General features: G+C 40.6%; 1 non-coding gene across 1 annotated transcript; it reads left to right on the plus strand.

The window, feature by feature from the left end:
* Positions 1–210: 210 nt before the first annotated feature.
* LOC112788403 (small nucleolar RNA R71) lies at positions 211–314 on the plus strand. Its single transcript, XR_003195768.1, has one exon. It is a non-coding gene; the product is annotated as a small nucleolar RNA R71 (small nucleolar RNA).
* Positions 315–14,498: the final 14,184 nt, after the last annotated feature.

Here is a 14,498-nt window from a genome sequence, read left to right on the forward strand (position 1 = left end):
TCAACATGGTTCAGCTCCATGACTCCCTTAGTGTTGTGTCTTTCTGATGCATAGTAGTACTCATTCTCAGCCACTGTCTCGATCACTTCAATGGCTTCTTCCACAGTCTTTTTCCTGTTCAATGAACCTCCTGATGAATGGTCTACAGCCTTCCTTGATTCATAAGAGAGCCCATCATAGAAGATGTGCAGTTGCACCCAATCATGGAACATGTTTGGTGGGCATTTCCTTGTCAAGTCCTTGAATCTCTCCCATGCCTCGTAGAGAGTTTCACCATCTTGTTGTCTAAAAGTCTGAACCTCAGATCGAAGCCTATTGACCTTTTGTGGAGGGTAGAAACGTGCCAGAAACTTGCTTTCCACCTCATCCCATGTTGTTAGACTCCCCCTTGGGAATGATTCCAGCCACTTAGCTGCTTTGTCCCTAAGTGAAAACGGGAACAAAAGCAGTTTATAGGCATCTTCCTGGACTCCATTGGACTTCACAGTGTCACAAATTCTCAGGAATTTTGTGAGATGTTGGTTTGGGTCTTCATTAGCACTTCCTCCAAAGGAACAATGATTTTCCACAAGTGATATTAGCTGTGGCTTGAGCTCAAAATTGTTGGCCTGAATGGGTGGTTTCTGGATGCTACTACCACAATTCCCAGAGGTTGGGTTTATGTATGAACTAAGAACCCTCCTCTCAGGGATGGCATCGTTTCCATCAGCTCTCTCATGGTTGTGAACTTCTCTATCCATGTTGAGATCTAAAGCTTCCTCAAAATTGTCCTCAGATTCTCCTTCAGATTCCTCTTCTCCCACTACTCTCTTCCCTCTTGCTTCCCTTCTAAGTCTATGAAGGGTCCTCTCTGGTTCGGTATATGGAGGAGTTGATGTCTCTCCTCTCCTACCTGTCATACAAGAACACAGCTCAAACACAAACAAGTGAAATACTCTTGGTTAATGGAAGAGTATGGTTAGCTCAATTGAGGAATTAATTCAAACAGTTAGTGAGTCAGTGAGTTAGTTGCATGAGTTTAAAGGCATAAAGAAGGAAAGCATGTAACCAAGTGCAGGAATTAAAATTCAACAAGTATCTTGAACAGAATTAACAAAGCAAGAGAAAATTGCTCAATCTAGTTAGCTTCCAATTTGAGAATTGTCAATCGAAAACCAATCCCCGGCAACGGCGCCATAAACTTGATGCACATAAACTTGTTATGCTACGATTTAGGAAATTGCACGATCGGCAAAATTCCTTCCGGCAAGTGCACCGGTTATCGTCGTCAAGTAAAAACTCACAATAGAGTGAGGTCGAATCCCACAAGGATTGGTTGAGTGAGCAATTCGGATTAGAAGTGTGTTCTAGTTGAGCGGAATCAAGATTTGAGATGAGAATTGCGGAATGTAAATTTGGCGGGAAAAGTAAATGACAAGAAAATTAAATGGCTGAATCTTAAATTGCATGAATTAAAGAGCAGAATGTAAATTGCTGAAATTAAAAGGGAATGGGGGTGATTGCAAGAATGGAGTTGCAGAATGTAAATAGAAAGTGGAAGTCAGAAATGGGGAATTCATTGGGTTTAGGAGATATTGAAATCTCCGAATCAAAACATGTTTATCTCTTCCTCAACCAATGCGTTCATTAAATTTTGCTTGGCAATCTTATATGATTGGATCCCAATTCCTTGGCTCACCAATGCTCTCTAAAAACAAACAAATTCCCAATCCCTTGGTTTAAATGTTCATAAGAAGAGATGATGCTTGATTACTGATTATACCACACAATTTCATGAACCACAATTTGGTAGGATTACATGTCACAATATCCATCCAAACCCCAATCCAATCCACTGTGAGAAAGCTTCTCTAGCATGAATCCTCCATTCCTTTCCCAAGGCTCCGAAGGATTCCAAGTATGAGTAGTTTCTTTCCCAAGACAACTACTCAATGGAATTAGATCGAGAAGCTTTCTAACAAAATTCAAGAGAAAAGATTGAAGAAGAAGATACACTATTATTGATTCATTGAATTACAATAGAGCTCCCTAACCCAATGAAAGGGGGTTTAGTGAATCATAGCTCTGAATTCAATTACAAAGAAAAGGAAAACTAGCTGAAAGTGAAAAGTAAAAGTTCTCTCTAACTTAACTTCTATCCTATTTATACACTTTCTATATTGAGCTTCAGTTGTGCTTCTTGGGCTTTGAGGCCTCTCCTTGCTTTCCTTTTGCCTTGGGTTTATGATCCATAACCTTGATGAGGTTGTTGATCCAAATCCTGTAACATTTATTGAGCCAACTTAGTGATAATCAAATAATGACACATGACTCAATAAATTGAGATTTCAAACTCATCAATCCTTCAGGCCCAATCCCATAAACCATGATATTCAATTGGGTTTCATACCAAAGTAAGTTTAAGTTAATATTTGTGCTCAAAGACTAACTTAAATCACAATATTTTTGGCCCAGAAACCTTTTCCAAGAGTGGCGTTTAAGTTGTAGTTTAAGCTTAAACTGCAGCTTAAACGCCAGACACTTCCAGTGAGGCCTTTTGTAGAAGCACGTTTAAGCTTCAGTTAAGGTTAAACTGAAGCTTAAACGTGGAAATGGAAGAAGGTAGCCCTGGAGAGTCATGTAGTCGAACACGTTTAAGCTTCAGTTTAAGGTTAAACTGAAGCTTAAACGTGGAGATAGGAAAGGCAGCCCTGGAGGTCGAACACGTTTAACCTCCAGTTTGAGGTCAAACTGGAGGTTAAACGTGGAAAAGGGTGGAGGCATACTGGAGGTCGAACACGTTTAACCTCCAGTTTGAGGTCAAACTGGAGGTTAAACGTGGAAGCTTGGAATGGTGGCCCTGGAGGTGTCGAACACGTTTAACCTCCAGTTTGAGGTCAAACTGGAGGTTAAACGTGGAGATGGAGAGAGCAACCCTGGAGTAGAAAAGCTATCGAACACGTTTAAGCTCCAGTTTGAGTCAAACTGGAGCTTAAACGTGGAATGGCTCCCTGGTACTCTTCCTGGTTCTGGCGTTTAACCTCCAGTTTGAGGTCAAACTGGAGGTTAAACGTGGAACTCCTCCCTGGGTGGCATACTCATTCTGGCGTTTAACCTCCAGTTTGAGGTCAAACTGGAGGTTAAACGTGGAATGCTCCTTAAGTGAGGCTTTTCATTCTGGCGTTTAACCTCCAGTTTGAGGTCAAACTGGAGGTTAAACTTCAATCCCAGCATTTCTTATCCTTCATGATTTTGGCGTTTAAGCTCCAGTTTAGGCTTAAACTGGAACTTAAACTCCACATGTGATATTCAAGCTTCCTTTATTGATTTTGTTGCTTCCTTGCTTAGCCTCTTCTTCCCTGAAATCATCCAAACAATTGCATCAAAGTCTTGCAAAATTTCATGAGAAATCTTTCATTCATAGCATTTAAGTAATATAACTAAAACTCATGGAATTTGCATCAAAATCATATTGTTTGGATGGTTCATTACTTTGTTCTTCATTTAACCATTTTTGGTTACTTTAAGCTCAAGAAAATGCATAAAACAACTAAAACTAACAGAAAAATGCTAGTGAAACTAGCCTATGATGCCTTGGCATCAGCTAGAATCCTAAGAAGCAGCATCCTCTGATCCAGATGATTCAACCTTATCTGTGGCATTTTGAGTAAGATCGCCAAGAGAATGGATGACCACGGCCAATGGCGTTCAATCTGTAGTAGAGGAGATCAATGACCACGGTCCATGGCATTGATCAAATATAGCCTGCTGTTCCGAGGGTTACCTGAAACTATAGGTCGATCTCGGTCGAGATCTGCGGTGGTGGCCGGAGCTGTCGTGTCCGACTTGCGGGCCTTGGTAGTGCTACTGATCCTTGGTCACCGGAGGGTGGTGGTACCTGTAAGAGACTCCGATACTTAAGTTAGCATGGGCTTTAAGTAGGTATTTTGTGGAATCAGAGTATCAGTTATACCTGGGTGCTCTAGTGTATTTATAGTAGTGTGGGCTAACCTTCTTAGATAAGATAAGTTAGTAATCTTATCTTATCATTTAGTGAAGTCATCTTATCTTTAAGGGGAACCGCCTTTATCTTTCTAGGCTTTGGCTGCCTTTAGATTGGGTTGTGTCCCTTTTTTTGGGCCTGCTTGGGCTTCTTACGTCGAATTGGCCAACCTCTTTTAAAGGAGAGGTCAGGGGTCCTGACCTGAAGAGGTCGGTTACTTTGTCTTCAATCTCCCTAGGTCAGATAGCTCGACCCAAGGTATGAACAGTGCCCCTGCTTGAGCTCGATCTTTACCTTTTTTAGGGTCGTGTCTTTCAGACTTCGACCTTTTTTGGAGAAGTCGAGCTCGAGCATTTCTGCCATTTGTCGTTTTGCATAACTTCCGCTGGGCTCCTCTGAATGCGAAGGGTTTTCCTCCTTTTTAACTGCAGCGTGTGTTGCACTTTTCTTGGAAATGTGTGAGGGTTTAAAAGCTCATTTAATACCCCTTCGCCGTTTCCTTTTCCCTCTTTTGGCACCTCACTTTGAATTTTTCTCCTCTCACAATATTCACTTTTACAGTCTCCTTCTCTACCTCTTCTTCGTCTCCTTTGCTTGTTGCTCGCAAGACGTTTCGTTCCTTTGTGCCCTCTGTTTTCGCATTTCTTGCATTTCCCTTTCTTCGCCTTTGAAGGCGGCTATTTGGAGTGGGCTTGTTGCTGTTTTCTTCCTGATCCCCTTCTTGCGCTCGTCTCTTCCTCCTCCTCAGGTTTGCATTTTCTTTTCTTTTATGCTTTTCGTCACCTTTTGTTTGCATGTGACTTTTATTTTGCTTCTGAGAGTCTTGATCCTTTTTGAGAAAAGATTGCCTCTTTCCTTTTGTGTTTTTATGATTTCCTTCGAACAAGCTTGCATCTTTTGTGGTGATCCTGTATTTTGTTGTGACGCATGTGACTAGTAGTTTCTGCTTCCTTAGGGTTTTACTTTGTTTTGGTTGCGTTTTCTTGATCAAAGTCTTGGCTTTTGTTGGAACTGCTTATGGAGGAAGATAGTGGCTTGCTGATGGAGAAGAATGTGTACTGTCTGGTGATCTTGTTTTCCTTTTATCGTTTCCTGACTTCTTTTTGTTCTTGCTTAGCAATCTTCTGATGATAAACTGTTATATCTTTTGTGGTTTTTTGTTGGTGATGATGACTTTCACATCGTGGAGTGTCGATTTTTGTTTGCGAGATGTTATAATTCGTCAATTTGCTTTCTCCTGGTTCTTGCCTTGTTATTGCCTCCAAAGGGTGCTGATGTGCGGAAAACGATCCGACACAAAACTCACCGGCAAGTGCACCGGGTCGCATCAAGTAATAATAACTCACGTGAGTGAGGTCGATCCCACAGGGATTGAAGGATTGAGCAATTTTAGTTTAGTGGTTGATTTAGTCAAGCGAATCAAGTGTTGGTTGAGTGATTTGTGATTAACAGAAATTAAATTGCATGAAAAGTAAAGGGAGAGGGGTAAATTGCAGAAAATTAAAGAGAACGGAAAATAAAAGTGTTGAATCTTAAAGAACAAGAAATTAAATGGCAGAAACTTAGAATGCAAGAAATGTAAATTGCAAAATCTTAAAGTGCAAGAAATGTAAATGACTTGAATTGTAAAGGGAATGGGGAGTTGGATTTGCAGAAATTAAACAAGGAAATGTAAAATTGCAACAAGCAGAGGAATAGAAGAACACTTGGATTTAATCAGATCTAGAAACAGAATTGTAAATGAGCAAAACAGGGAATGGGAAATGGGGAATTCGGACCCCAGGACCCAAGAGACTAGAAAACCAAGTCTAGATCTCAATGCCTTCCTAGATCCAACAAGAACAATTGCAAAGGAAATTGTAAATTGCAAAGAAAGTAGATGAAAAGCAATGAACCGAAACTGAAATTCAATTAAGCAGAAAATTAAACAAGATCCCAAGGTGAGATTGAAACAGAATTTCTTCAATTCTCCACCTAAAATCCAAGACAAGAAAAGTAAAGAGTGCTGGGCAAGAACAAGGAAGAAGAGAGATCAATTCTCCTCCCAAATTCTCTTGAATTAAACAACAATGCTAAGAAAAATAAAGTGAACTCTGAGCAAAACTGAAAAGAAAGCTATTCTGAAAAATGAAAAGGGAAGCTCCCCAAAAACTTCAAATCCTAAGCTATTTATACACTTTCTTCAAATGATCATTAAGCCTTGAATTGGGCCTTTAGCCTTGATGGAATTGGGTTGATAGTGGCCTCTGTTGATTGCTCTTGGTGTTGGGAGGAAATCTATTAGTGAACCAGGCCATGAACCATTCACGTTTGAGCCAACGTTTGAGGCAAACGTTGACTCAAACGTTACTTGAGTGAGGCATTATGCAGCTAGGCCATGTGCTGTCTTCCACGTTTGGCTCAACGTTTGAGGTCAAACGTGAGCTCAAACGTGGACCTCCCTTCTTGTATGCTTCTTGGGGGCTACTTTGTCCTCTTGTCGCATTGCCAATTTTGTGCCCAATAGAGACTATTATATATGGTTGGAAAGCTCTGAATGTCAGCTTTCTAACCCACTTGGAATCACCTCAATTGGACATCTACAACTCAAGTTATTCTTGTTTGAAGTATGCCCCTTCATGCTGTTTGGTGCCAACGTTTGACCTCACGTTTGAGGCAAACGTTGGCTCAAACGTTGCTGCCTCCAGGGATGCCATTTTTCTTCTTTTTGGAGCAAACGTTTGACCTCACGTTTGAGGCAAACATTGGCTCAAACGTTGCTGCCTCCAGGGATGCCATTTCTCTTCTCTTTGGTGCCAACGTTTGACCTCACGTTTGAGGCAAACGTTGGCGCAAAAGTTGGCTTTTCCCCAGGGTGTTCTTTAACTGCTACTCACGTTTGAGTTGACGTTTGAGGCAAACGTTAGCTCAAACGTGAATTCCATTTTCTCAAACCCATTCTTGCAACCTTCTTCCATAATGTTGGCACACCTTTTGTTTCCTTTCTTCACCTACAAGTGATCAAAACAACCAATCAAAGTATCACAAAATTCACAAGGTTTATAAATCAATTAATTATCAACTAAAGTTAGCTTGAACCTCATGATTTTGTATCAATTAAAAGGTGGTTGATTGATTTAAGGAAACCATGCAATTCCAATTCAAATGGTTAATTTATAATGCAAGAAAGTGCATAAAACTAAATGAAAACAAAAGAAAAAGGCTAGTGAAACTAGGCTAAGATGACTTGTCATCACAACACCAAACTTAAAGCTTGCTTGTCCCCAAGCAAGAAATGAATTATGCTCAAGGTTCTTTCAATTAAGACGGATTGAAGAACAACTTGTAAAGTCCTGTGAGTGAAGTGATTAAGTAACAGTGGGGTGAACTCTAAATTATATGCTCATACAAGGGCTTCAGTGCTTACTAGTCCTCACATATTGGGAGTCTTAGGTCTTAGGATTTTTATCCAAATGGTATCATGGAGATCTCTTTATATGTAGTCACCTTGAAGCAGCTTATAGTTTCTTTGCTTTGGCCTTGACTCTAAGTGTCATGTCTCAAAGCGGCTCTTTAGATAAGCTTTCAATCAATACTCCTAAACCAGTTGGTTTTAAGGTATTAGGTGTTGAAGCACCCCTAAGGATTTACTTGCTCAAGCCTCTTTCTTTGACACAACTCAACCACAAGCATTTTACTAGGCTAACAACTCTTTGAGTCATTGTTTCTTCTTTCTTTTCTGCCTAGTAATTGATGCTCAGAGCCTTGGGCCATGTTCTTTTTGTCTTTGTATTTTCTTTTCTTTCTTTTGTTTTGTTTGCTGCTTCTTGGATCAATAGATTTTTGAGAATCTCCACAATACTTCTTTGAACTTTATGTCCTGCCTATGAGCTCCCATGCAAGTTTTCACAAGCATGCAACCTCATTACATAATCATGCAACTAGAACCACCACTTCTCCTAATCTTTTGCTTGCATCAAAATTGTTTGATTCCTAAATCCTTATTTTCAAAGAACTTTCATGTGATGCATTTTTTTTTTGATTGTTGAGTGCAAACAAGTGTGAAAAGTATAGTGTTGTAAATGATCAAGCATCTTGCTTATTGAATTACAGAAAAACTATGCTATGCAGGCAGGCAGGGGTATTATGTAACTTTCAATTTAGCAACATCTGATACAAAATAATCACTGAACAATACAACCTTTTGGAGTTCGCTTGCTTTTCTCTTCCTCATCATCATTGCCGATCTTTACATTCCTCTCTCTTCCTTTTGATAGATGATGCTTAATCCTTCCAAAAGTTTGTATGGTACCCTGCAGTGATATTGAAAGTTGCTTGTTCCCCAAGCACTTAGAAACAATGGTTAGCATGCATGATTTATTTGTGGGCCTTTATACTTACTTTGGTGTGGGAACACCAAACTTAGTACCTTGCCAATGATTCTTGTTCATCAAAATAACCAGCTGTGAAACTCTTTTTCTTTCTCAAAGGCAATTAAACTGAAAACAGCAGAATGGTTAACTAGTTTGTCTAAATGCTTGAAGCTAGCATTATGCAGAAGGTGAGAATATGTTATATGATGAAATTTTGGTGGAACACCAAACTTAGAATCCTTCATTCTCCCTTATATTGTTTTGGTGTGCAACACCAAACTTAGCTTCTTGCAATATAGATGAAGTTAATTAACCTTTTTATTAAAGTAACTATGGAAAGAAAACTACCTCTGGTTGGGTTGCCTCCCAACAAGCGCTCTTTTATTGTCACTAGCTTGACATCTTGCTCTTTGATTATGGAGGCTGGAAATCATAATGCCTCAGTTTTTCTCCTCTTGCTGTAGGATTCCTTTCCTCCATGACCTGCACAATCACAAACAATCCAAATGAAAATTGGATATTCTCATGCCAGAATGTAGTCAGAGGATTAGTTGACACCATGTGTCAAACAGTTGGTAAACTTGAGAGATTAATGAACGAAAATCACTTCTCTCGTTTATTTATCAAGCTATGAGAATCATATTCAGCAAGATAAACCAAGGAAACTTCACTCTATTGCTAAAGTGAGGTTTCAATTAGCTCAGGTAAAAATTCAAACAGTTAGTGTGTCAGTCAAAAATTAAAGAAAAAGTGCTTGATCTAAATTGCCACTTCACTTAATCATTGTCAATCTAATCAATCCCCGGCAACGGCGCCAAAAACTTGATGTGCGGAAAACGATCCGACACAAAACTCACCGGCAAGTGCACCGGGTCGCATCAAGTAATAATAACTCACGTGAGTGAGGTCGATCCCACAGGGATTGAAGGATTGAGCAATTTTAGTTTAGTGGTTGATTTAGTCAAGCGAATCAAGTGTTGGTTGAGTGATTTATGATTAACAGAAATTAAATTGCATGAAAAGTAAAGGGAGAGGGGTAAATTGCAGAAAATTAAAGAGAACGGAAAATAAAAGTGCTGAATCTTAAAGAACAAGAAATTAAATGGCAGAAACTTAGAATGCAAGAAATGTAAATTGCAAAATCTTAAAGTGCAAGAAATGTAAATGACTTGAATTGTAAAGGGAATGGGGAGTTGGATTTGCAGAAATTAAACAAGGAAATGTAAAATTGCAACAAGCAGAGGAATAGAAGAACACTTGGATTTAATCAGATCTAGAAACAGAATTGTAAATGAGCGAAACAGGGAATGGGAAATGGGGAATTCGGACCTCAGGACCCAAGAGACTAGAAAACCAAGTCTAGATCTCAATGCCTTCCTAGATCCAACAAGAACAATTGCAAAGGAAATTGTAAATTGCAAAGAAAGTAGATGAAAAGCAATGAACTGAAACTGAAATTCAATTAAGCAGAAAATTAAACAAGATCCCAAGGTGAGATTGAAACAGAATTTCTTCAATTCTCCACCTAAAATCCAAGACAAGAAAAGTAAAGAGTGCTGGGCAAGAACAAGGAAGAAGAGAGATCAATTCTCCTCCCAAATTCTCTTGAATTAAACAACAATGCTAAGAAAAATAAAGTGAACTCTGAGCAAAACTGAAAAGAAAGCTATTCTGAAAAATGAAAAGGGAAGCTCCCCAAAAACTTCAAATCCTAAGCTATTTATACACTTTCTTCAAATGATCATTAAGCCTTGAATTGGGCCTTTAGCCTTGATGGAATTGGGTTGATAGTGGCCTCTGTTGATTGCTCTTGGTGTTGGGAGGAAATCCATTAGTGAACCAAGCCATGAACCATTCACGTTTGAGCCAACGTTTGAGGCAAACGTTGACTCAAACGTTACTTGAGTGAGGCATTATGCAGCTAGGTCATGTGCTGTCTTCCACGTTTGGCTCAACGTTTGAGGTCAAACGTGAGCTCAAACGTGGACCTCCCTTCTTGTATGCTTCTTGGGGGCTACTTTGTCCTCTTGTCGCGTTGCCAATTTTGTGCCCAATAGAGACTATTATATATGGTTAGAAAGCTCTGAATGTCAGCTTTCTAACCCACTTAGAATCACCTCAATTGGACATCTACAACTCAAGTTATTCTTGTTTGAAGTATGCCCTTCATGCTGTTTGGTGCCAACGTTTGACCTCACGTTTGAGGCAAACGTTGGCTCAAACGTTGCTGCCTCCAGGGATGCCATTTCTCTTCTTTTTGGAGCCAACGTTTGAGCTCACATTTGAGGCAAACGTTGGCTCAAACGTTGCTGCCTCCAGGGATGCCATTTCTCTTCTCTTTGGCGCCAACGTTTGACCTCACGTTTGAGGCAAACGTTGGCGCAAACGTTGGCTTTTCCCCAGGGTGTTCTTTAACTGCTACTCACGTTTGAGGCAAACGTTAGCTCAAACGTGAATTCATTTTCTCAAACACATTCTTGCAACCTTCTTCCATAATGTTGGCACACCTTTTGTTTCCTTTCTTCACCTACAAGTGATCAAAACAACCAATCAAAGTATCACAAAATTCACAAGGTTTATAAATCAATTAATTATCAACTAAAGTTAGCTTGAACCTCATGATTTTGTATCAATTAAAAGGTGGTTGATTGATTTAAGGAAACCATGCAATTCCAATTCAAATGGTTAATTTATAATGCAAGAAAGTGCATGAAACTAAATGAAAACAAAAGAAAAAGGCTAGTGAAACTAGGCTAAGATGATTTGTCATCAGGTGCCCCTGGGCTTTTGGTGTGAATCCTGGGGCTTCCCTTTTACTAACTTCTTGATGTTCATATGTTATTGTCCGAGTTCTTTCCCTATTTGTCCGAGTTGTCTGGTAGTAACCCATTTTATTTTTTCTTACTGTAGAAATAGTTGACCGATGTCACATCGAAAAAACATTGTTTCAATGTCTTCTAAGATCCCGGATGGCATGTCAGATTGGCTGGATTCCATTGTTCTGATGTGTGTTACAGTTGCTGACTCTGAGTATTGCGTGCGGCTTAGGAGACACCATAGGATTTGTAGTGATATGGATCAAGAGAAAAACTATGAGTTTGTGTCACCTGACCCTGAGGAAAGGGTTAGCTTTCCCTCTTTAACTCTAGGGGAACACCCTTATTTCTATGCTTATGACTATTTTTTTAGTCAGTTGAATATTACCATTCCTTTTACCCCTTTGGAGACGGAGTTGATATGGTCTTGCAATGTAGCTCCTTCTCAGCTCCGCCTGAACTCTTGGGGCTTTATTAAAATCTTCCAGTTGTTGTGTCAAGAACTAGATATCCAACCTACCCAAACTCTTTTTCTTTATCTCTTTGTATTGACGAAGCCTGGGGCAGCGAAGAAGAAAGCCTCCTGGGTTTCTTTCCGAGCTACTCAAGGCAAAAAGGTTTCCTCTATGTATGACGAGTCCTTTAGGGACTTTAAAAACTACTATTTCAAGGTCCGGGCTATTGAGGGAGCTCGATCCTTCTTTTGGATGAAAATGATGAACCCACCTTCCCTTTGTGCTGGCAAAAGAACGTAGTAGTTTCCAGGTATTCCTGGGAAAGTCTAGATGAAGTTGAGCAGGCCTTTGTAAATGTGTTGGAGGAAAACTGGTGGGAGCCCCCACATCTTGATACAAAGAAGTTTCTAGGGGATCCCTCCATTCTTCGAGCTGAAATGGGTAGTGGTCGATTTCTTTTCCATAATTGTGTTTCGTGGTTTGAATGTTTATCTTTATCTGTTTGTGACTTGTTTTCTTGGTTTCTTTTTTGTAGAGATGGTGAAGTCTACGGATTCCATGAGGCATTTTCGAAAGGCCAAGAAGGCAACGACCGCTCAAAACATTTCGGTCCAGACTTCTGGAGAGGAATCGACTCAGGCTTCTCTGAAGAAGCCGACCTTGGACACTGCAGAGCTGAGGAAGGTCATCCCGACTCCCCAGGTTCGCTTGGTTCCCTCTGATCCTCCCTATTCGACTCTTGGTGCTGCTTCTGGTCCTCCACCCAAAAAATAGAAAACTGTGGACAAACAAAAAACTGTGGATCCCTTCAACTTGGATGCTCCTGATTTTGATGCCGTGGGGTTTGTTGACAATCGAATAGCTCCTTTTGGTCGACTTCCGATGGATGACGTGTCCCTCCTTCAACACTTGAATTTTATTACTAGTAGTAGTATCCGGATGTCCCATATGGGCGCGGCCTTATATCGTACTGTCCATGCAACAAAAGCTTTTCTTGAGGATGCCAAGTCTGAGTTTAATAGAATTAAAGGCATGAAGGACGAGCTGGACGCTAGGGTGGCTAAGTTAGAGCTGGACTTGGAGAAGGAGAAGTCTCGAGCTGTTGAGGCTGAGGCGACTGCAAAATTGGCGGAGGAGATGACGAGAAAACCCAAAGAGAGTTATAGCCGCACGTATGCTGAGGTGTTGGAGCTAAGGGAAAGGCTTGAATCTGCTCTTGTGAATTTTACTGATCTTCAGGGACATCTGGTGGATACAGTTATGGGTGCTTATGAGATCCTAAAGGCACAGGTCCGAGTTCTTGCTCCTGAACTCGACATGACGCTTTTTAGCTTGGACAATGTAGTAGAAAATGGTAAAATAGTACCTGCCCCAGATGACGAGGATGATGAGCCTCCCCCTTCTGCACCACCAGCGAAGGTTTCTGCAACCACAACTTCTTCAAATCCTTCTACTGAGGTCGACCCTTCCCAGCCTGATCCGGATTGTGAAATTATTAACCGTGAGGATGGGACCGTGGACGCCGTCCCTGTGAATATCATTCCTCCTCCTTCTGCTACTGATGCTGCCACTGGGGAAACCTTGCACCCCTTATGGATTACTTTTTATGGATTACTTTTCATAACTTCTTGCGTTGGTCATTTTGTCTGATCTCTTTGTAAGTTATTTTTAGTATTCCATTTTTAGTCAGACCTCGTCAAGCCACTTTTTATGGATTACTTTTTATAACTTCTTGCATTAATCTATTTTTATCGCTTTCATCTTAGCCGATTTTGTCGAAATCAGGCGATGAATTATGCTTTCATGTTTTTTTGCCGACCTTTTTGAAATCGGGCGATGAATTCTGTTTTCATCTTTGCCGACTTTTATCGTCATCGGGCGGTGAATTTGGTTTTCACCTCGCCGACCTTGTTGTGGTCAGGTAGTGAATTTTTGTGCTCAGATTAATGCGTCTTGGTAGGGAATTTTTAGAATCTAAAAAACTTTATTCAGGTAGAAAAATAGGCATGTAGACAGGAATATATACATATAAGTGCTTACCCTTCTAGGTCGGGGAATTCTATAGATCTTAGTTTGGTGCCTCATTAAAAAACCTTTTCAGGAAAAAGAGTGCGCCTTGACCTAAGATCTTTATTGCTTTCTAGCTGTAGTACCTTCTTAGATTATAGGCATGCCATGACCTTGGTAGCTCTCGTCCCTCGAGGTCGGATACCTTGTAGTAGCCTTTTCCCAGTACCTCTACAACTCGGTAAGGACCTTCCAGTTATCTGCTAGCTTCCCTTCTCCTGACCAACCTGCTTCGATGTCGTTTCGAATTAGGATGAGATTGTTGTTGGTGAAGCTTCGCTGGATTACCCTTTGGTTGTACCTTGAAGTCATGCGACGCTTTAACGCTTCTTCTCTAATCCGAGCTCTTTCTCGGACTTCCTGAAGTAAGTTCAGTTCTATCTGTTGATTTTGGGTATTGGCCCCTTCATTGTAGAGGATCCTTCTGGGGGATCCTTCCTCTATCTCTACTGGGATCAGTGCCTCCATTTCGTAAGCAAGTTAGAAGGGAGATTCTTCTGTGGTGGAGTGTGAAGTTGTCTGATATGCCCATAGGACTTGGGGGAGCGCTTCAGCCCAGGCTCCCTTTTCGTCCTGTAGTCTCCATTTGAACCCAGCTAGTATGACTTTGTTGGCAGCTTCTGCCTGTCCGTTAGCTTGTGGGTGTTCTACAGATGTGAATTGGTGCTTTATTTTCAAGTCAGCTACCAAGTTCCTGAAATCTGTATCAGTAAATTGAGTGCCATTATCCGTGGTGATGGAGTATGGGACCCCAAACCTTGTTATAATGTTCCTGTATAGAAATTTCCGACTTCTTTGGGCGATGACATTAGCTAGGGGCTCTGCC

The sequence above is a fragment of the Arachis hypogaea genome, chromosome 20 (assembly GCF_003086295.3).
Source record: "Arachis hypogaea cultivar Tifrunner chromosome 20, arahy.Tifrunner.gnm2.J5K5, whole genome shotgun sequence".
In the NCBI taxonomy this organism is placed as follows: Eukaryota; Viridiplantae; Streptophyta; class Magnoliopsida; order Fabales; family Fabaceae; genus Arachis; species Arachis hypogaea.